At 38.6% G+C, this 23,714-nt stretch overlaps 1 long non-coding RNA gene across 1 annotated transcript; it reads left to right on the top strand.

Annotated features, from left to right (window-relative positions):
* Window positions 1–1,689: 1,689 nt before the first annotated feature.
* On the top strand, window positions 1,690–23,571 carry LOC116788018. Its single transcript, XR_004357521.1, has 3 exons — window positions 1,690–1,834; window positions 3,174–3,248; window positions 23,370–23,571. It is a non-coding gene; the product is annotated as an uncharacterized LOC116788018 (long non-coding RNA).
* The last annotated feature ends 143 nt before the right edge of the window (window positions 23,572–23,714 follow it).

Raw genomic sequence — 23,714 nt, 5'->3', positions numbered from 1 at the left:
TAAGCAAGGTTCTACTTTAGAAATTTTAATTTTAGAGCAAATATTTCAACACTTGTTTATTTTCTGCTAAACACAGGCCTGAAAAAGCATGTGTTTACGAAGTATTTTTGGGGTTGGGTTGAGAGTTGTGGCAACAAGAAAATCTAGGGTGGTTTGGGGGTTTTGGGGGGAGGGAGAGGTTTGAGACAAGAAAAGACACTAGTACTTTTTGTGAAAATCACATCTTTGAGAAGGAAAACAACATCAAATGTTTTCCAGTTTCCTGCAGGTATAAGATGGAATAATAGTTTTATTCCACAAAATAGCTATGCTTCCTTTCATAGTAAAGTGGATAGAAGAGCTTTGATTTTGGCCAGATTAAAAAGGGGACACTGCTACTTGCTGTGAAGTGTGTAACCTATAATGCTGCAGTAGGAGAGCTGCAAAGAGAGCCTTTTTCTCTACACTGTGATACTCAGTTGGGCTCAGTACTTGGAAACACGATTCTGCATGTGTTTAACTTTCGATGTACAAATAATTCAGCTGAAGTCAAGCTCACATGTGATTCCACGCACCCTTCTTGGGAAAGTATTCATTACTGCTGGGAATATTCCATGGAGCTACGTGTATAAGGGCCACCTATATCGAGAACAAACATAGACAGTGTTGCCAGGGAACCCCAGGAGCTTTGAGAGTGCACGACAGCAAAAACAGACTGAAAGGGTCTGTCCTGTACTGCTTACACTGCAGAAGTACACACTGTGGATTATAATCATCCCCTTGAGGGCTGCCAGTTTATCCTGCCTGCATTTCACTGCAAATCATTCCTCTCTGCTGGGTGTATAGCCACTGTGACACTGCTGAGGTCATTTTACTTGAGCCAAGGTGGCAGTCATTACAACTAACTACTTCTTTGGCAAAACATTGACAGCTTTATGGTGAAAGTAATTTCTGAGTACCTGGAGTCCAGCACGTCCTTATTTATTTTTGTCTCAGATGTTTTAAAATATTTGGTTACACCATTAAAACTAGTTGATCAGGTAGATCATGTTAACCAGCTATCTTTCTTCTCTCTGTCATTGTACTCACAAACCCATCCTTGCATTAGGGTCAGAATATTGTTATTTTTAACTTTCTCTCTGGTTGCTTTTGGGCCATGTCAACATTTGTTTTCTTCTTTTTTTTCACAGCCTCGTAAAAATCAAGATTCTTGTCTTTGTCCTCAGGGCATTTCTTCATTTAACTCATCTGCAGAGGAGGACAGTTGAAGCTACTGTTTAGGAAGACGACCACAGACATCAAAGACTAGCTCTGCAAACTATCTACTCTTTGCACCTTATTTTATTGTCATGGAGTCACCCCTACCTGACTTATCTGTGCATTTGTTTCACTGTTTTTTCACCCGCTTCTATGTTAAATGTGGGATGTTCTTTTTAAATGAGCCAAAACACCACAATACTGACTCTTAGAATCACAGAATATCCTGAGTTGGAAGGGACCAACAAGAATCATCAAAATCCAACTCCCACCACATGCCTGCTTGTCCAAACATTCCCAAGAGTCACACTATGTGCCTGAGAGCATTGTCCAAACACTTCTTGAACTCTGTCAGGCTTGGTGCTACAACCACTTCCCTGGGGGGCCTGTTCCAGAGCCCAACCACCCCCTGGGTGAATAACCTTTTCCTAACATCCAGCCTAAACCTCCCCAGACACAACTTCAGGCCATTCCCTTGTGTCCTGTCACTGGTCACCACAGAGAAGAGATCAGTGCCTGCCCCTCCGCTTCCCCTCAAGAGGAATCTGTAGACTACAATGAAGTCCCCGCTCGGTGTTCTCCAGTCTGAACAAACCAGGTGACTTCAGTTTTCCCTCTAGAGCCTTCACCATCTTCATGCCCCCAGGGCCCTTTCCATGGCATTGCTTTCCGGCATCTCATTCCCCAGTCTGTATGTACATCTGGGGTTGCCCCATCCGAGGTGCAGATTCCAGCACTTTCCCTCATTGAAAGTCATATGATTGGTGATTGTCCAGCCCTCTAATTGGTTCAGGTCTCCCTGCCTTTGAGTGAGTCAACAGCTCCTCCCAATTTAGTATAGGCAGACTCAGTTTATTTTATTTTTATTTAAAGCACTCTTGTGTGTTTTGCTTTTGCTGTGTACAAGACTTTAGCCAATGGATACAGTAAAAGGTAACTGTATACATAAGGATTTGTGAACTGTATGCTGGCAACTCTATTGCTTAGCTTTTCACTGTTGTGTGGTTAGCTTTCTGGGCTTTGTATGTGGATTCTTGAGATAATACAATGCAAATTACAAAAAAAGGAGGCAGGAGAATGAATTCACACAGCTTTGTCTCTTGCCTCTGAAAATTATGGGTAGAGTCTTAACAGCAAAGACAAAACCAAATAAGTGGTGTTGGTGGTGAAAACAGAACATCTGTTTCAGATACTGATTTAAGGTCAGGAGGTAGAAATGAGGAGTAACTAGGAATGCCTTAATGGATTCCTGTCCTGCCATCAAGGCTTTGAGCTTCAGTACATTTATTCAAATCTTCACTGCTTCACAGTAATATTACAGAAAGTAATTACTTCGCCATTGTTTGTGGAATTAGTTTCTAACTGCAAACGAAGAACAATACAATTTTCTCAAGTTTGGCTGCGATGAGTTTTATGTAATGTTTTGATTCCATTTCTGTGAGTGTAATAATTTTCTATTTTGGTCTGGCTGCTTGGTGAAAGGCAAACAGGGGCGCAAAGGAGTTTTTTGAAAATGCTTGGAAATGCTTGTTAGGGAATTCATGGCATGAAAACCAGCCAGATGTTACAAAGTCTAGAACAAAACCAGGTCTGGTCAGTGGAAGTAGAGATCACAACAACCTTTAATAGACATGACCTGCCCTTAGGCAGCACATAAACTTTGCTCAACCTATGATGTTTAGAAGGAAGAAGTAAAGACAATGAGACATGTTTTCATTTCTTTCTTCCATCGTTTGCTACTTAAGCCTTTTCTCGTAAAGTAATAACAGTTTTATTTTACTTAAATTGATATCTTAATTAAATGAAAAGCAGAACTGCCTTTCAAAGTTTTTTATTTTTTTTTTCCTTCCTCTAAGATAAGATACCAGAGTAAAGTTATATGTACAGAACAGCATGGATGTTCAGTAAATATGTGGTGTATCTCATCTTTATTTCAGAAACTTCAACACTGGGCTCCCTCAATAGGCAGTAATCTGCAATACCAGATATGTGTATTATCCTGAAAAGTTCAGGTAAGTGTAATAATATATTTAAATTATTCTGGATATTGTGGATTACATCTCACTGTTTTTTGTTAGAGGTTCATTCTTTTACATACTGGTACAGAAATGAGTTTTGAATGAGTTCTTTTGCGCCTTGAAATTTTACTCAACTGTGTAGTAATGTTCTAACTTTAAATACCACAGGAGGCTTTCATTGTTTGAAGGGCTGACAACTGAAGAGTATGTTTGCACAGTATGTTAAAGAGATTTTGGGGAGTGTGAGGAGAACAAGGAGGGTGCATGTGTGTGTTGGCTGTTTTTCAGTATGTTTGTTTTTGTGCTCTGCTTTCTGAACTACTGTTTTATTTTCTGTGTGTAGAACTTTAAATTTGGAAAATACTGCCACTGGAGAGCTTCTCTAGGTGCTGGTATTGTCCCAATTTTCTTAGCAACTGTGTGTGTCTCAAAAATGTATAAATTTCCAGTACCTCAGTGACAGAGAGAAGGACTGTCATTCTGATTTTAAGACAGAACATGTGCAACTTTTCAACATGACATAGTGTCTCTGCGTCAGGATGAAAATGAAATACACAAGTGCTGGATTCAAGCTGAGTTTTGGCATGATCTCCCCCTGCACTGGAAAGGAAGAAATTGTACCTTTTCTTATCCAGAATTAGAATTCTTCTTTAGCCTACAAGTGCTCATTAACTTTTACACACAAGTGACAAATACATGAGCACAGTGCAGGATAGATCTTTGGCTGATGTACATTGATCTGACTCCATCAGAGTCATATGAAACTATGAGAATTGACAGCATCTGCTCATATTCATTGTGAGAAATCATTCTCCTTAGTGCTATGAATGATGAACCAGCTCTTAGAAAAAAATTAATTCTAAAGGCTGAATCCTTGGACTCTTAAATTTCTTCAGGTGTTGAGCTGTGACCTTCACTTAAGCTCTTTGAGTTCACACAGCATCATACCTTAACCCTTCTTTCCTATTTGACTTTATTCTTTCTCTTGAATACTGTCATCTTCAGAGCATTTGAGTGGACCTTCAGAAATCTGAGCTTAGTTCCTGGTCTTGCCACAGGCCTCCTTCAGGCAATACTTTATATTCCCTCCTTTCAGTGAGTTACGGATTTAGGACTGTTGGCCTAGTGAATATAGGTGAAGAGACTTTGATTTATCTGTACTCCTGTACTACTGTGATGCAACTATGAATAATCATATTAATACTGTGTTTGTGTACATATACACACACTGAATCTCTCTCACTCATGCCTGTGTCATGATTTGGGCACACGTAAAGAAAAATAAATAATGCAAAAGTGTAATAATTTAGGACTTGTCAGGCTGAGGGATGCTATCTCTTTGCACAATCTCTCAAAATCATGATGAAGTGCCTAGGCAGGGAAGGGACAATGCCCTGGAGCTTGTTTCCAATGTGTGTTGGGTTGTTTTTTTCTCCCCCACTCCCTTTTTTTCTGTTCTACTTTCTACCACTGCAAAAATTCTCTTAACCATTCTGCTATTAATCAGTGCATTTGCAAGTGACTTAATTAAAATAACTTCAATTATGCTGAACACAAGAAACTAATAATATCCATTGAAACGATCGTTGTCCACATCAAAAAGATTTTAGCAGTAGACAGGATGCATAAATGAGAACAACATAGGCAGCAGAACCTGTTATATGTATGCTGATGATTAAAAAAAATCAAAATGCCTTTTAATCTCACAATTTAATTATCCTGTCATTCGAATAATTGCTTAAGCATTTTTTAATTGAATCTGAAGGAAGAAATTCAGTAAAAATTACAAAAATACTATACAAGTGATTGCTAAGTTCACTTCTGGATACCCTGTTGTTGCTATTGTGGTAGTAACTGCTGTGACAGTGGTGACTGCTGTACTAGATGAGGGCTCCTTTTGTGTTAGGTGCTGCACAAACACTGGGTTCAGCAGTGAAGAGAAATTGGGCTCTAGGATCTACACCGTGAAACGAAGGCAGAAGAATCTATACTTAAGTGGTTAAAGGAAAATGGAAATCCTTCTTTTACCTCCAGAGCTGAGGGCAGAGTTGAGGCAAAAACCCTAACAATGATTTAAAAAAAATAAAACCCAATATTTAATGAAAACTAATCTTGCATGTTTACATATAGAAAAAACTTATGTAAATGAATAGAGAGGCCACAAAAAGAAACCAATACGCCACATGAACTAAAGGCTGTCAAGGCTAGGATTAGACCTTGTAACTTGACTCACAATTCCTTGTAGTTAGTAGATCATACTACATGACACCAGTCATGTGTTTTCATCATCCATTCTCTGGCTGATTAGTTATTTTGAGTCACTACAAACAATATACTTAGTCTACAGGTTTTCCTTTCCCCTAAAAGTCTGCTTTTCCTAATTCCCAGATAAACTGGAACACCTCCTGTAAGCATGATCATTATATATTTAAGAGATAGAAGGAAATCCCTTAGCCTGTAAGAACAATGTCTGGCTTGCCTGCCTTTTGTAGAAGCCTGAGTATTCAAAGAAAGGTCAGTGTTTCTGCACTATACAGGAAACCAGAGATTGCCTATGGTCAATTACCTCAAGTATTTTTATGGAGTTTAGTGACTCTGCTCTTTTAGAGAAGACAGTGTCAGCTGCAGGTTGTTTCACCATGGCTTTTTTTTTTTTTCTCCAAAACCCATTTATTTTATCCTTAGTGACTCAGTCACTTTTGCCAAAAAGGCTTCTTAGTTTTTTATTCCTCACAATGGGACATAGAATGGCGTTGAAAGGTATTGTAGCTGGCATAGCCTACGGGCACTGTGAAACTGGGTAGAATACTTCATCTCTTTCTCACTGTTTAATCTTGGCTTACAGTCATAGAGATTTATTAAAACAAAATGGAAAAAACCCAACCCACCCAAATATTCCAGCTTGATTTTTATCTGAAAGGGCTTCTGTGCCAAGAAGACACCTGGTTGGTTTCAGAGTGTTGTTTTCCAGCGTAGCCAGATTATTAATTATTTTTCTTTTTAAGGACCATGTCAGAATTTTGAACTCTGAACGTCATGTACCTCTCCACAAACAAAGCAGATGTATAGGATGGCTTTTATTAATTGTCCCATCCTGAGACTGCAAGGTACTGACAAGAGGGCATAGTTGTATTAACCAGAAGAAGATCTGGAATCTCCCTGAGCTGTTATGCCTTTATCTTTTCATCAACACACCCTAGAATCTTTACTTTCTTCATATTTCCAGTGCAGTTTCAGACTTCTGCCTAGTCTTTATCAGCTCTCTCTTAGTTTATGACCTTGAACATGTGGAGATGAACTTCTAAACTTGCCAGTTCCAAACCCTATGATTATAGCAATAATGCAAGAAGTCAGAAGCCAACTGGAAATTCAGTTTCAAAAGTGAAATTCAGAACTACAGGCATATCATGAGCCTAAGGAGACATTTCCAGAAAAAAAAACTTGAAAGTTGCTATACTAGAAATGAAGTTGTGGCTGTCAGTTGCTGTTATTATGCTAAATAATGATAGCCAGCTGAATGCTGGAAAGCGTTTGACACATGAGGACCTCTGTGATCTTGCAACAAGATGTTTTAGCTGCAACCCACTGGCGTAAAAAAAGGGGTACCAAAACTGTAGTGAGAGTTATCTAAAGCAGAATGAGACCGAAATAACTGCCCTTCAGTGTTATGTTCCTACAAGAATGACACTGAGGCTGACTGCATGCTTCTCACCTTGTATTCTCAGTGGATTTTGGAGGTACATCATATTTAACACAGCCTCAGGGACATATCTACTTGTCCAGACAGTCCCTAGCTCTCCAGTAATCTCTCTTCAATAGCTTTGGTCCAAAAGGAAAGCCTGAGAGTTTCTTTTGCCATGATTCTGACGTTGCTTACCATAGATGTATATGGCATTTGTAGTCTGATTTAAAAGTGAGAGCAGGCTTTCATATATCTGGCTGGGTCATGGGATTATCCTGGAATACAGAAGGTTCCTCAAGTGCTCTGTCAGATATGGTGGTTGAAACCTCTGAGAGTAAGGATTATGTATAATACACCTCGTAAATGAGGACCTCGGAGTATAAGGTTCTTTGTAGCCTTTTGTTACTTGTTCTTTCTATATCATACAAATATTTTCCTTAGTTCACCATAAAATTCATCTCGACTAGGATCTGGTATATATTGTCTGAGTCATTTCATCCTATCATTACAATGTATTTTTTCATCATGACATCCTACTTAATCTGTCGTTTGATCTCAAAATCTTAGCAAAGTTGAGTCTGGGTGGTATCTGGATGAATGTCTTCCAAGAAAACATCAATATTGCACAGGAAATAGCACTAGTGATTCATGACAAAATTATGATTCTTTGATTTGAAATACTTTAGAAATAATAAATCTTCTATATTTTGAAGAGGTAAAAAAGCTGAGTCATTCAATTCAGCATGAACCCTGAGGGGGTTGGGTTTATGGTTGGTTTTATTTTTTTCTGTGTGGGAAGCCTCTCCATCTTGTATAGTGTTGCTTTGCTATTGCCCCTTAATAACTCCAGGATTAGTCTGTAGTGGTTCTACCTGACCCTTTCTCAGATTTTTGTCATGCAGGAGTTATTTGGTAATAAATCCTTTGGCCCACCATTACTGCCCTTGCTGCCAGTATGCCAGCTTATTACACTTTCTTCAGGATACAGTGGGTGCAGAAGACTACTATGTGCATAACTAACTTGCTACTTAAGCAAGCTGAGCGGTAGAGGCAGATGACTTTAAGATGAATTAAATATGTTGAAGAATATGTTGCTAATATTGTCAAAACAATAAAAGCCATTCACAAGTGAGAAAATTACTTGACCACTTGTAGAAGTGAAGTATATGGATCAGGATAGGTGAGATGCAAAGGGAATGAGTTTTTTAAATCTAAATTTGCCAGTAAGATTACTATTTCTTATCAGCTTTCATATTTGCATCAAACGTGACATGTAAAGATGAGAGGCTTACCCACAGACCCAAAGAGAGCCAATGATCAACACACATTATTTTCCTAGTTTCCTGAACTTCTGAAAAGTAGTTTGCTTTTTCCCCTTTCTGTTCAATTTTAGGAGATGTCTGTTATTCTGAGTTAAAAAGTTAATGAAAAGGTATTTATGTCGTTGTAAATGTAAGATGCATCTACACCAGCAGAGCCACTCTCCTCGTCACAGGCTTTGCAAGGCCTAGCATAATTTTCAAAAACCTTGCAATGATTTTTTTTGTGCCAGTGGAGCAACACAAATTGGGTCAAGCCAAGTCTGATCTTAGATATAATTCAATTGAATTTGGATTAGTGACTTCCGTGGTCCAATGCATATTCTTTGCTCAAAGGAAAATTCAGAGGGAATGATACACAAGATGGCTGTGTTGCCATTCAGAGGGACATCAACAGGATAGAGAAGTGGGACTGCAGCCATGTCATAAAGTTTGACAATGGGAAGTGCAAAGTCCTACACCTAGAGAAGAACAGCCCCAGGCACCAATAATGCTGGGGATGACTGTCTGGGAAGCAGCTTGACAGAAAGGACCTAGGTGTCCTGGTGGACTCCAAGTTGAACATGAGCTAATAACATGCTCTTCCAGCACAGAAGGCTAGCACCTTCTGGTCTGCATGAGGAACAGCATTGCCAGCAGGCCAAAGGAGGGGATTTTCCTCTCTACTCAGCATGGGTGAAGCCCTTCCTGAAATGCTGTGGCCAGCAATGGGCTTCCCAGTACAAGAGGGTCATGGACATGCTGGAGCAAATCCAGCAAAGGACCATGAAGCTCATTAAGAGAACGGAACATCTCTTATCCTAGGAGAGCCTGAGAAAGCTGGAACTGTTCAGCCTGGAGAAGAGAACTTAGGGGTGCATTTGTGTGTCATATTGCCACCCATATTCTTGTGTTCAATATCTGATGTGGGGGGAGTAAAGAATATGAAGCTAGACTTTTCTCAAGTGTTCTCTCTAGTGTTGCCCAGTGACAAGAGAGAAGGCAATAGACACAGACTGAAACACAAGAAAGACCACTTCAGCAGAGGAAAAAACCTTTTCATTGTGAAGGTGATCAAATACTGGAATAGGTTGCCGTGAGAGGTTGTGGAGTCTGTCATGGAGATATTCAAAATTTGACTGGATAAGGCTCTAAGCAACCTGCTCTAGCTGACCCTGCTTTGAGTAAGGGAGATGGCCTAAATGATCTTTGACTGTTCATTTTAAGGTCCACCACTCTGGGATTGTGTAATTATCTACAGATAACTGAACCATATGAACACTGGAGAAAACTAGCTGCCATATTTTGCATTCCTCAGCAAAACTAAGGTCAATGGAGTGATCTTTTGAGCATAAAATATAGGTGTTAAAAGCCTTTCAAACTCTCGAAATTGTAGGTTTGTCAAATCCTCTGCAAGACAAGTGGCAGAAATCACATGCCTTGAAATTTCTACTAGTTGAGACAATCCTTTCAGAACAATTGTAGAGAACAAGATATTTTGGCATAGGAGTGGACTGCACAAGTCTCTGCCTGTTCAGGCAAATTTCTGTGATTCAGATATTTCAACACAAAGGGACACATGTTATTAAAGCAGTACTTTATTTGTGTTATGTAGATGTACTTGCACATGACAGGGACTCAAAATGTACTAGCAAAAAAAAAAAAAGTCATCGTCAAGGGGAGTAACTGAGTAACTGTTGTTACCCAGAACAGTTTGAGCTAGATGTCTTATATTCTAGACTGTGTGAAGGATTTATCTGTGTAATGCAAGTGGGACATAGAAAAGCAAAATGTGTGAGGCCAGGTTTGCTAGTTTAGCTGTGTCCTTCCTAGTGCCTGGAAAGCTTATCCATTGCTTACAGCTTTTGCCTATCTGTGGGACCTGAAATTGGAGGGTTTGTTGGTTTTGTTGTTGTTCATACCTTCAAATATGACTAAAACATTTAGAGAAAGCTGGGCAGCAATGCTTTCCCAGCATAGTGTGCAAATTCACACAACTATTGCAGGGGAAAAGGGAAAAGGTCTCTGATTTAGGTAGCAAAGTATTTCTGCTTACCTGATACACATAAGGATTACTTTTTACTGCATGGTCCCTCATTAATTTTTATTTGTTGCTAATCAACTCTTTAACTCAATTCACTCTAATTAATTAAAGTGATAAGGTACTGTACCCCAATACACCTATTAATACAAATGAGTGGAATCAACCTTGCTGCACACCTGTTTTCAGTAATCTGCGCAAATACTAGTGAATTATAATTGCCTCTCAGAAATAACATCCACAATGACATCTTGTTATTCTTTGTTGCTGGCTGATAGAGGCTCATGTTATCACATTGCACAGGATGCTTTGGAAAATACAATCACTGTGACTGTGAACTATGGCTGAGCTTCATACATCTTGAACAGACAGCTCTAATTTGCTTGCAACCCCACCAGATCTGTCTGAATTTATGGCTTGAAGTGTTATAATACAAAAGTATATCAGAAATATCAAAGAGATTCATGTTTCCAATTTGGGACCATAAAGTACAAGAAAATCTCCCATTTTGCCCCTTTCTCACCCTCAATATTGGTTTAAAAATCTTTGTCTTGTGTTCCAGAGCTTAAACTTTGGTCCTCTAAAATGACTGCTCAAGCCCAGAGCCCTGGCATTTTGCATTTGCTGGAAAAGATAAAACTGAAATCCTGAATAGTAGTTTCTTCTTCAGGCAATGATCTCATGAAAACTACTCCTAAATGTATGTTGACAAGACAGTCCACCAAACACTTTCACCCAATTTGCCCAACCTTACAAACAGGATATCTTGGCATACAAAAGTAATCCAGAATTGCAGGATTCTTACAGTTTTCTGTGTGCTGCCACTTCCAATTTCTACTCTGCTGTCTTCTTGATATGATATTTGAAATGTCATGGCAGTCAGGTGAAGCCCCAAGTGACTGGAAAAAGGGTAACACTGTACCCATCTTTAACAAAGGTAGAACGGAGGACCCCGGGAAGTACTGACCTGTCAGCCTCACCTCTGTGCTGAGAAGATCATGGAACAAATCCTCCTAGAATTTATGCTAAGGCACACGAAGGACAGGGAGCTGATTTGGGACAACCAGCACAACTTCACCAAGGGCAAGTCCTCCCTGACCAACCCAGTGGCCTTCTATGATGGAGTGACTTCATCAAGTGACAAGGGAAAGGCTGCAGATGCCATTTATCTGGATTTCTGCAAAGCCTTTGACGTGGTCCCCCACAACATGCTTTTCTCTAAATTGGACAGAGATGGATTCAATGGGTGGACTGTTAGGTTGATAAGGAATTGGTTGGATGGTTGCATCCAGAGGGTAGAGGTGAATGGCTCAGAGTCCCAGTGGAGATCAGTGATGAGTGGTGTCCCTCGGGGATCTGTATTTGGACCAGTGTTATTTAATATCTCCCAAATCTTCGTTCATGAAGCCTAGCCATGATTTAATATCTCCATTAATGACACAGATGAAGGGACTGAGTGCACCGTCAGTAGATTTAGGTTAGATAATAGCAAGAAACTCTTTGCTGTGAGGGTGGTGAGGCACTGGAATAGGTTGCCCGGAGTAGTTGTGGATGTGCCATCTCTGGAAGTGTTCAAAGGCCAGATTGGATGGGGCTCTGAGCAATGTGGTCTAGTGGAAGGTGTCCCTGCCCATGGCAAGGGGGGTTGGAACTGGATGATCTTTAAGTTCCCTTCCACCTCAAACCATTTTATGATTCTATGATTCTTCTGTACCACCTTCTACAAAGGAGAACATAACATCTCTAAGTGGTACACTTTCCTACCTTTTCCATAGAAAATTTTAAATGGTATTAGATGCAAGTAGCAATTCCTTGTTCATTTTCATAAAATCTGCTGTCCAGAAATGAAGACTTCAGTGCTCTTACACACTTACAGAATGCCTGCTAAAGACATGGTATGCTCTCAGATATCCCTGTATCACCAGTGGCATCTGGAGAATATTAAGAAGAGATTAATATACCTCTGAAAAACAGAAAGGATGTTTTATATACATTTAGTTAAAATATCTTTGGAACAGGTTGCTGAAAATGGTTAGGAAACTGATGAAGTTCACTAGCCAGAGGGATCTTTCCTGCTTCTCAGTAGGGATAGCAATGATTGGCTAGGATTATTGTAGCACTGCATGGATCGGTTAGGTACAGAATTGCTCTTGCATTAGAAAAATAGCCTTCGAGAGTTTAATGTTGTATGCATTAAAATTTAGTGTTCTTAAAAATGAAAAGCAGTGTTGAGAGATACATCCCAAGTCCACGTAGATTTGTTATGAAAGGAAAAAGAGGGAAGGGCGTATAGTCACATGGGGAAAGGGACTGAAAATTTTAACATGAGGTGGTATGGCCTTTAGCTGTGAGAAGGAGCTGAAGTGTAGTCTTGATTGCTTACTGCATGCAGTAAGCAATCCTCCACCGTAGAGGATTAGCTCCTGGCAAAGTGTGAAAAAACAAAGTAAAATGAAGCTGTGAAATTCAGTTGGTGCAGCATACTACTCTTTTACTGGTAACCTCCTTCTTATGAGAAGCAAAAGGAAGTTCTCTGATAGGAAATGCAGCATTTTTCTTGAGGGTAGGTGGCAGGAGTGCCGAGAACAAGCCCCGTTCTTAGAAATAGAAAGGTGTGGTTTTGCACAAAAAAGAAAAGCTTCTTTGTTTTATTGCTGTGAGTACCACTGCTGACATGAAACCAAACAATTCAGGAAAGGCAAGCACCTTCTTAGAAAGCACATAAAAATTGCTAAGAGAGTTCAGTAGTAAAGTCAGTGGGATTTTTTTCCTGATATGTTGAAACATTGATATCTCTGAAATAATGAAAAAGAGAAAAAAAGGAAAAAGCTGTAACATATAATTTAGGGCTTGATCTTAAAGCTTTTACTTGTGCAAGTAGTTTTACTGTTTTCCAAAGGCTTATTCCATGTGGTTAAGCATTACTTTTCCCTAAGCTTAGGTTGCAGTAATAATTTTCACACATAAAGGTATTTGGGGACAGATCTTTCTCTTGCTGAGGTCATAAGCAACACTTCTCACTTATTTCAAGTGTCCTTTAATCTTTTTAAGGTATTTTTAATTAAAATGAATTGTTTACTATGTGTACAGCACTTTCTAAGTACACATAGCTACGTAAGTGCGCTGTTGTTATTATTGTTCAGTTCATTATTATTATCTTTTAGGTTCACCATAAAACTAACTGTGACTTAGCTGCTGTTAAGCTCCTTAGTTCTCAAGGAAAATTAACATTAAAAAATGCTTTGACTTCTTTTGTTAAACCATGGCGAATTACTACTACTGCTGATTACAGCAGTGATGATATTGTACGAGCACTAGGTGAACCAATTTAGAGACTGATTGTAGCTACACTTCTTTAATAAACTACTCTTATGAATTGCTGTGCTGAACTTGATCATGATGGTCCTATTTGGAAGCATGGATACATGAAAATGATTTGTCATTGCTCCATTCTTTTTATAGTCACCAACATTGATGCACATTATGCATGCAAACAGATGAACCCTTAGAAAATCATAACTATACACCTGACTTGTACTGATGTCAGTGGTCACAAGAGGTACAGGGCAGTGGCAAGTCAAAAGTGGAAGGTACTTGCATTATGCCTGTGCATATGTGTTACAAGAATGGGACACTTAATCTAATGATATCATAAGGAATTTGTTTCAGTATGAGTGAAAGATGCTAGCTGCATTTGCGAATCCATGCTTTTGAAGTTTCTAAATACATCTTGCTTAAAGTTAAGTGTGTGCATGCTCCAGTGTTTTGAAAGATATTTTCAGGTAGGTTTAGGAAAATGATCTGAGTTTTTTGGGAAGAGGTACAACTTTAACTTTTTTTCATGTGAAATTAGAACCTTGCTAACATCCTAAAACAGACACTCTGCTAAGTTTCTCATTGAATAGCTATAGTAATAAATATGAAAGTATACCACTAAACATGTCAATAAAGTTACATGTTTTTCAGAGGGCATATATGCCTTAGCCACATATATTGTCAATGTTTTGATGTAAAAATTAAATTTTACTACAGGTAAATATTGTGAATTAATAGGAATGGGACTGGGTGAATTTTGGATACCTCTAAGATAAATGCTGCATAGCATTATTTAGGCTACAAAAATACTTGTCCCACACTTAGTTGTCTGTTGGTTTAGTTGTAACAGAAGGACCAGAAGAATACTTTAGCTCTTGGAGTTTTTAAAAGAAATATATAGCAACATATAGGATGTAGTCTATCTTTTTTATATCCTAAATTAATAATGTTAATCCTACCTGTACGCAGTAAAGATGAGGGCCCTTATTCACTTGCAAAGAGACTTCATAGAGAAAATCACATAAAACCTTGATAAGATTCTTGATACTTTGAGTGAAAGGGAATAATAGGTTACTGTCTAGATAACTTGAGGTATAATGAAACTTTACAGATGAATTACATTAATTTGTGTGTCTGTGTCTGCTGTATTATTCTGATGACTTCTGTTAGTAATATATGACACATGCATCTTTCCTCTGAAGATGTAAAAAGCACTTAAAAGCTCACTTAAGTTTCGTTAAAACCTGTATTTGAGATAACTCTTTAGGTAGAAATAGATATATAGGAGAAACTGTGACAGAGGTTTTCAGTGGCTTATTTAAATGCGCTCAGTGAGTTGCTTGCTGACTGGGGACAGGTTTTTGATTCTTAATCTGCCATTCCATCTAAAACACGTATTTCCACCACCACCACCAGGATTCTTCTGATGTAAAGGGAATTACATTTAACTTTCTGAATCACTACATTTCCTTTCACATGCCTGTTCAAATATAGTTAGGAGGAAATGAAAACTAATTTTCCCATGTATATGCTCATAGCATTTATTGAAATGGTCTCTCATGCTGAACCTCAGAACAAGTAGCTTTCATTGTCTATAAAAACTTTACCTTTCCCAAGAGAAGGCTAGCTGCTTGGAAGTTTTCTTTTTCAGGTTAGGAAGGCGGCATAACAGACCCTACAACAAGTATTTAGGCAACTATAAAGAACAAAATGCACTTGGAGCAGCAAAGGACATGGGGGGGGGATAAAAAGCAAAAGTCCTGGTCCCTGTACCTGTGTTAAATTCATCTTTAAGACAAAGATTTTATTTTTTTTTTTTTAAAGGAATTGTCCCATTTTATAAACTTGCCTTTTAGGGTACTCTAACATTAAATCAAGATCTTCTTTACTTGACTCACTGTCATTGACCAACTTGTTGTGGCATCATCAAGTGAATAAAGACCTGAGAATCAAACTTTTTTTTTCTGTTTATTTCTGGATGTAATGATTCTTTCCTGTGATAAAAAGGGTAGAGAGATTTACTGAAATAAAAGAATTACAGGACCCTGAAATTCAAGTCCTGGCTTGTGACTGCAAATTGCTGAATTTCTCAGAGACTCTGCCCTTTTCTCCACTTCTTTCTTTCAAATTTGCTGTTTAAATTGAAGTCATTCAGGGAAGGGATTTTCTATAATATATACTAATACAATGTTTAGCATAGTTGATTATTTAACCTGAACATCATATTTATAAGTAAAATGAACAAACCATAAAGAAATGAGCATGAATCATGACCCTAATGTGGGGAACTGTGGTAGGAGATGGATGGAAGCAGGGATGGGATTGTCTAAGTGTCACAAAATTTAACCACAGAAAATGAAGACTGAAAGAACACAATTTTACAAGGCACCTAGGCCTAAATAATTTCTAAATAAAACAGGGTAATGGGATTAAAATGAATTTAAAAAAACCTCAAAACTAAACAACTAAAGAACCCAAAGTGGTAATGGAAAAGTTAAATTTCACCAGAATCAAAGCAGAAGTTTCAATAAAGCTACTCTCTGAATGAGTCTGAAGTCAGTGTCAGTAGAAGACAGAAAACATTCTTATTTACAGTACACAGTTCTTGAGTACTTTCTGCTGCTCACGTTACTGAGTTAGTATCCTCTCTAGCATCCCTATTATCTGTGGAAATACAGCTCATAATGTGAGGAGTGCTCTTTTTCACATGAGGAATGAAACATTATTGAAAAGAGTGAGATACTTTTTTGGAGAGGTGACTGACTTGAAATATTTTCCTCAATTTCTTTTGTTGCCAGAGTGCTGTAAAATACCCTCATGGGGAAAAAAAAAGAGAAAGCACATAAATGTATACATATGTAACATCCCTCTATATACATATGTAACATCCCTCTATAGGAAGCAAAAAACCACTTCTTGCATTATCATTTAGATTGTTTTAGGGTGATAGAATTAACTTTTCCTAATGTTGCAAAGAAAATGTCCTGTATGAACAGTATTTCAAACTGAAGACAATATAATAAGAAAAAACTCCAAACCCCAAAACAAAAGCCCAGCATGAGCAGATGTTCTGAGTAGTTTAGGAAAAGCTAGTGCCCTGGGGCTAAGGCAGACTTTGAGCAATATTGTGCATATGTCCCACGTACATTTAGCAGTTTTTAATAAAGAACCTGTGAAACTGAAGGAGTTAATTGAAGAAATGCCATTCAGAAATGGCCTGAAAGTAAATGTATAAAACAAATTTGTTACAAGGAGTTTTGGAAAGTTACAATACGGTTTCATTCAAAGATTTGTAGTTTCTGTCATGAATATTGAAACTACTGAAATGAAAAAAGAAGCCTTGACTTTCAGTCTTTGATATAAGAAGTTCCTTGTCCTCACTCAGGATGTTCCCAAGGACGAAGAACATTCCCAAGGATGAAGACTTGCAAACTCATGGATATCCCAGGAAGCTGCAAACTTCTAGGATATTTTGGCTGCAAATTCATGATTTCTAAAAGACATACAAATGGAGATAATAAAGTATTGACAGAACTATGGGAGGAAAGGTTAGTTTGGAAATTTGAATTCTACTGAAGAAAACTTCAAAATTGTCTGACTTGACACTGAGCATGAATGGTATTCAGATGAGCTTTCACTGAGAATAAAACCCTGATGAAACTGCTTGTAGCTGTCAGCTGGGATGGTCATTCCACTACATTTTGCTTGGCAAGAAGGGAGAAGGTTGGACTAAACAGCATGTGTAAGGACACTAAGATGGCCATTTGTAATGTATGAGATGTATAACAGGATTAAAGGATCTGATTTATAGATTAAGAAATGCAGGAAAGTCGTTGTTGATTCTGACTTCAGGTTGGCAATGGCATTAGGGAATATAGTATAGACCAGGTCAATCTCAGATTAAGACACCTTGTTTATATATTTTTAAAACACAATTTTTTGTTACATTTTTGTACTATTTTGCACATTAAGTTGAAAAAGAAAATGAGGAGTTCAGTACCACTTTAATATCAAATGTGAGCAGGATGACGATAAAATAGTAGATTTGTAATGGCTTCTATTTCAGTATCCACCACTTCCTAGACTTTGATTAATGCTTTGAGCATATAGTTACTAATCTCATGCATCCAAGAGGCTACTCTTGAGAAGAAACCTTCACTCAGAAAGGCAAACTGCTCCATTACTTACTGTAAGATGTCTAATTTCTTTGTGTTCCAGTGCTCCAGATTGAAAGAGAATTGAATATTTGGGACAAAGCACAGCAATATATATATTAGACCTACAAGGAGGTACTGTGGCTACCTTTTTTACTTCTAGCTGGATATCTTTTGATAAAGACTGGAAAACTCAGTTCTCAATCCACAGAAGATCTGAACTATGCCATTGTCTTGGTTTGGGAAGATATGGTCGGAGAATAGGATTCAAGTTCAAGGAAACAGGATTCTTAGCAATTTCTGGTTTTGACTTAACTACAAATACAGTAATAAGAACTTTTATTATGGCATTTCAGCATTTCTGCCTCCATTCCTACACAAAAATTATCTACAGGAGATGGAACTTCAAAATATATGAGGATGAACAGAGGGAGATTGAAAGTTTGAGTCACGTATAGCTTTCATCAGCAACTGAAATTCATGTACAAATATGCAGCAAGAATGACAAGGGCACACAGTGCATTTCATTCAGTGGTAACACACTGTATAAGAAGCTCTCCAGAGGGATACAATGAAGCAAAAGGTCAGTGATTTCCTGGGAAAACGGAAATGGCCCTTTTTCAGCTGGAAAAGCTGGGGCTGGAAGGCTTTTCTAGAACTTTGAGCCAAATTACTTAGAAACAACTACAGAGATAATAATAAAATTGTACACCCCTTGCACCTTCCCCCCCCCCCCCGCCCCCAATCTGTCTAGTGTTTTAGATGGGTAGGAATACCTTAACATCATAACTTATTGACAGCTATGCATGTAGCTGGCAGTATAGTTCTAGTCATGTGAGAGGAAGAGTTTAAATTCTAGTCCTAGCTTCTCTTGGGAGTTTGGGAGGTAATTTAGAGAATCTACAGGTAGATTAAGTTGTTCTCATATTCAATACATAAAAGCCTTTTTTCCTTTTCTTGTGCAATATTCAGAGTATTTGGTCTGACTAATTTTAATTCTGACAAGGTCTTCTGATTGTCCTTATTTATATATCCTGTTTTTCTTAAAACAAACTGCCTTATCTTTTATGGCGGATAGGGTGTTTTGGTTTGTTCCAAAATTGTCTGACTCAACCAGGTGTGTTTTAGCATCAGGTTTGTTTACTGTATCTTATTGAAACAGGGAGATTATTTTTGTTTTGCATAGAAATTTGGGGATCATTAACAAAGGGATGTGGGGATTTTTTCTAGTCTCAAATTTGTCACTACTATACAACCACACCCATGAGTCAATTTTTTCATTTTGCTGTCATACAATGCATGCAGGGTCTTAGGAGGTGCCAGACTGACAGCTTTGAAGCCAACAGAACAGGTTTTGCAGAGACATCAGCAGTCCCAGTTCTCCTTGTGCACTTCGATCTTTCTGAGCCACTGTGGCTTGATTACAAGACAACCTCAGTTATAGACAACTGGTATATCTAAGTATAACTTGCCAAATCTTAGGATATTTTGTTCTTTCCCTATCCAGAAGTGAACCAATTATATGGTCTTCTTCTTCCTTAGTTCAAATGAATACTGTCCCACTTTGGCATCTACTGGATGAAACGTCCTCTAATTGTAGTGCTGCCTTATGGACTGAATGGGCAGTGAGGCTGACTACCTTTTTCTGCTCCAGGAACTTCACTCCAAATTGCCATGAGGAGCTGTTCCTGTGGGCAATTTGCATTCTCCTTACCTGTGCTCAGCCCCACTGCAGATAAACTTAAGGAATCAGGTCTTCTGGGCTATTAAATCAGCACCTCTCACAGCTGCCAGTTTCTCAGAATAATCAGCTCTCAATTATGCAGCATAATGGCAAGGTAGAATAATCCAAATAAAACAAAACCAAAGCTGATACAAAAGTCAAATAAATTAGGCAGTAAGGATAGATTTAGTGTGTTCACCTTTGAAAGGCTGGTAAGCAGATTCTGTAGAGAACAGAGGCAGCTTTAAGTAGGCAGAGTGGGGCTGGTTACCTGTGGAATGAAAGTTGCTCCATTCAGACATGGTGCTGTGGCCAGGAATGACAGAGGACATAACATGGGTAATCTATTCAAGTAACACTGCAACTTGCCTGAATAATTTTATTTTTAATTGAACATATTATTTCTTTAAGAACACATGCTGCTGATCCCAATCAAAAAGTGCAAATAGACAGTCATTCAATGATCCACAGCATTTTAAGTGAAGGAGTTGTTGCTGAGAGAAGGGGGTGATTTTTCTCTTTCGGCAAAGAGAAAAAATGCAGTTTTATGAGAGGTGCAAATTCTTGTTTGGCTGTAATAAAAAAACTTTTGCCCAGGGCCAGGGAGGCAAAGCTAAGCTAAACTTTTCTCCTCCCCATCTCTAGCCATATCACACTGCAGCTGCACAATTCTCCAGGGAAAAGCTCATGGACACACTAGCTCTGAAACAAAAAGCTTCATTCTTTGTTCTTGGCAGTGGAAGCAGTGAGAAGCGGCAAGGCAGGCACACAGGTTGTGCTGAATCCCTTGGGACGATCTCTCCCATGAACCTCCTGGGGGTAGGACCAGAGCAGTAGCCTTGCTTTCCTGTCACTGTGAGGTACCCTTTTGCAGCTGTGCTGCAAAGAGTAACTGCATTCAGAATAGTCTTACTTAGTCTGAGAAAATAAGGCTGAGTAAACAAAATATCAATCAATCTACTTATTTTGTACTCTGGGGTCTTGCACTTAGGTACCTAGATACAGTTTGGTGGAGTGCCACAGCAACTTACACAGGTAGTTCAGCCACAGGTAAGTAAAGACCTACACAACCAAGTGCAGGTTGTAAAATACACTATCTGACATGCAAAAAGCTGGTATGGATCTACTATAAAATGATGGCCTGAGCAGTTGTAACTCCACCTCACATTTTCTATGTCCAGGTACAGTTATCAAGACAGTTACAGTAAAAAAACTTACTAGCTCCTCATGTCCTGGTCTTCATGCTACTGTGGTTGAAACTGGAAAGAAACATGACGCTATGCATGGATTCACTTTTGATGGCACTGAATTTTATAAACATTACAGAATATGAACATCTATACCGATACTGTTGACTTCAGCCACATACAAGGTTTATTAACAGTGAATGCTTTAATGTTGTTGGCTTTGCTCATTCCACCTTGACAAATTATGGATGATATGTTTAATTTCCCATTACTGAACCTGACTGCTCCTTAGATTATGAGAAGACTTTTATTTTCTTTTGCTGATGAAGAACTGAGGTACATTGTAGGGCTGTGCCCAAATTATATAGGAAGTTATGGCAGAGCAGGTAACTGAAATGAGCTTTAGCTGAAACCTATCTCAGTTCTTTCATGTATAACTTCAACTATGCCTAATTCTTCCTCGTGTATCAAATTCATCAAGTTTCCCTTCAAGAAAGTAAATGTCTCAAGGTCTGAAATATCTAGCCTTTCTTCATGACCATGTGCAGGAAAATAGCAACAGACTGTTGGCTTCAAATGTGAGATTATTCTCTAGATACCCAACTTTCACAAAAGATGCAATTAGTGATTTCCCTTGTATTTTTAATATCTGAGATAAGTAAACACAGGGATCAATTGTTTCAGTCAAGAAGGAGAAAAACAGTATCAACAAGAAGAAGGGTTAAACTTTCCTTCTCTGCTGAGGGCTGCCAGAATCTACTGTCAAGTTGACTAGTAGTGCCTTGTGCTCTGCAGGGACAGACTGCTTCTGAAAATAGCAATGGCAAAACCTATCTTTTTACATTTATTTAGGAGAAGATTTATGTCTTTATAGTTGGATTAGGGAGTTATCACCCATCTCTTGACTGAAGCTCCCAAACACAGTCTGTTGCAGTTCCATTTAACTCAATACACACAGTCTGCCTTATAGGCAAGGAAGGTGACGTGGTAAATATGAACTACCATCTCACACCAGTGCTCCATGGGCTTCCTGCCCAGCTTCCAGCACTTCAAAGCTCCATAGCTGTCTGGTCTCCAGCTGTCTTACAAACAACCTCTTCACCCATGAAGCATGCTGTGGGTAGGGGCAGTTGTTTCACAGGAACCCAGAATACATTATGTTCCCAGGGTAAGTTCTTGCCTGACTTTACCTCCAGGGAACAGGAAGAGCCTGAGCTGGACTGTCCTCAGAGCTGTTTGCAAACTGTTCTCAGAAACAATGGCTGATGATTCATCTGGCACTGTCATCAACAACCTCCAGGCCCGTAGTTTAACAGACCTTCCCAAAATAAAGAAAAGGGACCTTCCCAGACAGAATCATACATTTTTTAGTGGTGGATCTACAGAAGAGTAACCTAGGCTTAAGAGTGCTCGTAATCAAGTGATTACATATGCTTGCCTGAGGTTAGAGAGTAAGCTAGTTTAGCAGCTCTGGGGACCCTTGTTCCTGTCTTGTGCTCACATGACATGAGCACACTGACTCATCCATGTGTGGGGATATATAAATGCCTACTTATAACGTGTTTTTGCAAGTTTTAGTAATAAAGCCAGATCTGTGAGGTTGCAATCCTTCTATGGCAACGGAGCACTGTCATCACCAACATTTGACTTAAAAAATAGTTTGAAAAAGAAACTCAATTCCTTTGTTTTTGTTTGTGCTAGTAATGCAGAAGGTTGCTGGTTTAATGTGTGCAACATTTTAAAGTTATGTCTATGAATAAACATTTGCTGGAAGATATCCTGTCTGGGTGATATCTTTTGAAAATGCCTGAAATTATGTTACCTAAACAAACTTTTCTCTGGTGAGAACAAGCCAAAGCATGGGGTAGCTTCTCTAGAGACCACCTAGTATGATAGGCCAAGTGATATTACAATATCTGAAAATGACAGACCCTAGAGCAGAGAAGATAGATGGTGTCTACCTTCTGCAACTGCTAGCAGTGAAAGGATAGTGACGACTGAGGAAGACCAAGGTATATTATTGAAATAAGCTTGTACTACTCATGAAGGATGTGAGTTGACAGAAGTTAGATATCATGCTGGCATCTCCGGGAATGAAATGTATCTGGTGCATGGAGCCTACATAAGCACATAGGGAAGCCATCCACTGAAAACCAAAATTGTGGATGTCTGCAACATGATATACATAAAATATTTACCTAAGGGATTTAAAACCATGCTAAAAAAAACCCAAACAAAACATATCTACTGAATCCCCCCAGAAAAAATCATGTGAAAAGAGGACTAAAAATTGGACTAAAAAGGTGAAACAAAGAGAAATGGAAATTAACAAAACAATCCTTCAGCATGGGACTGCAGGGAATACTTGCAGTTGCTGAAACACACATGGCTCTGCCAGAGGAAATTTCTGTTTTCTCTTTACAAGATTTTAACCAAAAGTTAGTTATCCTTATTAGACTAGTGGATGTAAATAGTTATCTTAGGGGAATATTGAAATCCTTGAAGCTCAGTTGATTAATAGCACTGAAAGCTGAAGCATATTTTTATTTAAGCAGGGAATTGTAGCTTAAAAACCCCAAATACATCAAAACCTTTTTTTCTCTCTTTCTCATCTTCTCTTACACATTGGTAGATGAAGTCGGTGCAGGGTGTTCACTTATGTTACCAAGAAAACAACAAAAAATATTAACACTATGCATATTGTACTTCATACAGGTGGGAGGAAGATGTACAGAAGTGTGCCCTTTTTTGGGATGCATCAACTCACACACCTTCCTGGAAAAGACAAAAGGACAAAGAAAAAAACCTCAGCCCTGAGAAAAAAACATCGACAAAGAATTCTGTGTTGCTCTGTCACTTTCCATTTCATATGAAAATACTTCTTCCAAAATTTGGAAGCATTTTGTAAGAACATTCAGAAGCATATTGGGGTTTTTCTCTCTTTCCTTTTCAAAGCAAAGCAAAGTTCCACCCTTGCTGTCTGTCTCTCTTTTTTGTCCTCTCTCTTAAGGGAAAAAAAAAAAAGTTTTGAGAATTTCATTTTTTTCTATTCACTGCAGT

The sequence above is a fragment of the Chiroxiphia lanceolata genome, chromosome 6 (assembly GCF_009829145.1).
Source record: "Chiroxiphia lanceolata isolate bChiLan1 chromosome 6, bChiLan1.pri, whole genome shotgun sequence".
NCBI lineage: Eukaryota > Metazoa > Chordata > Aves > Passeriformes > Pipridae > Chiroxiphia > Chiroxiphia lanceolata.
This window is presented reverse-complemented; position numbering and strand designations above follow the sequence as displayed.